The sequence below is a fragment of the Pinus tabuliformis genome, chromosome X (genome assembly GCF_031772625.1).
Source record: "Pinus tabuliformis cultivar Carrire ecotype Pingquan chromosome X, CPIR1, whole genome shotgun sequence".
In the NCBI taxonomy this organism is placed as follows: domain Eukaryota; kingdom Viridiplantae; phylum Streptophyta; class Pinopsida; order Pinales; family Pinaceae; genus Pinus; species Pinus tabuliformis.
Window position 1 is genome coordinate 550,377,084 of NC_142308.1, and position 2,029 is coordinate 550,379,112.

Below are 2,029 nucleotides of genomic sequence, written 5' to 3' on the forward strand. Positions count from 1 at the left end.
TGTCCTCAACAATTATATTTTTCTCAAATAGCTGCCCACAAAGGAAAATCTAAGATGTCTGTAGACAATCAAATGTTGCCCCCTGTAGTTAATTTGGATGAATTTCCCTTGATTGATACCCATTTCAAAATCGTCGAGACCAATTGTGAATTCGACTTGTATGAACTTAACAATTGGGCTTTTCATAAGTATCAAGATGCCAGTGATGAGTTTTCCTTCTGGGAATCCCTGTTAACCCAGTTTTTCTTCTCACAGACATATCATTTCCTGAATTTGTCACTTGGTGTGGAGCCAAATATCTTCCTAGTTAGAGAGCTGTTATTGGTCAGAATAATGAAACCATGTTTTGTATAACCCTTGATTCAATCTGCCAAGCCCTCCAATTAAATTCTCAAGACTCCCTTCACCCTTTTTCCACTGATGTTTTAATGGAAATTTATCAGAGACTTTATTTTTCACAAAGAGCACATATTTTTGAGTCATTTTTACTAGAAAACTTAGAATTACCCAGAACGAACCCACCTTATCCCTCTGCAATGTTCCCCGAGATGTCTAGGCATGTCATTTCCATAGTTTCTTTTCTATTAGGATATCCCAATGATCAATGGGTAGATGGGGTTATTTTGGGGTTTTTGTGAGTCTTTTCTTCTGGTAAAAGACCATCTATCTTGTTCAATTACGATCAGTTTCTGTCCAATGCAATTTATGATCAGTTTTTAAATTTTAGTGCTGAAGGTTCATTCAAGCACCAATCAATTTTGATTTACTTATTCTTATATCATTAGTTAGAAAGGTTCAAGTTTCCTTTGCAGAAATTGGATGCTGAAGGAAAACCACAGTCAGTGATTCATTAGACCTCATTAGTGAGGAAAACCTCTGAAGAATTTTATTTCAGTGATTTTGTCAATTAATTTTTGTATATGGCAATATGTTTTTTAAGTAGTGATGCAGTTCCTAGAGTTTCAATAGAGATCAAAAGGATTTTTCATTTGAGTGAGTAGTCTAAAGTTGGAGACTGGTATTTGTACCAGAATTTCACAGAAATCAGGATTTATGGCTGCGAGCTTCCACCTTACAAATTACCGATGTTCCTCCCCATGAGGATTTTTTCACTTTAATATATCAGGCAGATGATGAACATGGATGATTTTCATTTTGTTACTATAAAACAAATGGCTCAATTGAAACTAAAAGCATAGGTTGACCCATTCATTGTAAACACCAGAGCTGCAGAAAAATAAGTCAATGTGTTATTGATGCATATGAAGTTTAGATTAAGTTTCAGTTGGTCATATGATCCATTAGGACTAATATCATCAATGAGAGTTGGTTAGAAGTCTACACCATATGTTCACATTGCAAAACCTGAGATTGAACAATATGCCAACAAAGAAGAATGGGAAGAGAATACACTACATGAAGTTGAGGAGTTAGTTTCAAGTCAAACAACACGAGAGACTCTGAGGATAACAAAAAAATAATTGAAAAGATCGAGAGACAGTCTATCTCCAGTAGGATCAGAGTTACATAAGGTAATATTCCAGCTGTTGAAGAGGAGGAAACCATAAATGTTGAAGAAGAATCCTCAGAAGCTTAAACTTATGAGGAACCTACTACAATTATACTTTCAGGAGAATCTTCATTTTCATTGCAGTAGATTGAAGAAAAAACAATAGATTATACTTCTTCTCCTTCTTCTCCAAGACAACAGAGTATTTTTACAAGGTTCTTAGAGATGAAGAAGAAAAACGAAGAACTAAAAACTTATACATATGCAAATTTCTTGAAACAATCTTCCACAACTCAGACTAGGTTACTTTCTTCCTTAGGCAGTGAAAGAGGATAGTTCCAATTAGCATTTTTGGAACCAAAGGTCCCTGTGCCCAAGAGTCCTGAGGATTACAAAACCTTTGTGTTCTCATTTGACACCAAACAAATACATCCTATTGATCAAATCGATCTTCACAAGCAAGCAGGAGAAATGATACACACATCTTTGCCAAGTTCGACCATGACAACTTCTAAGCTA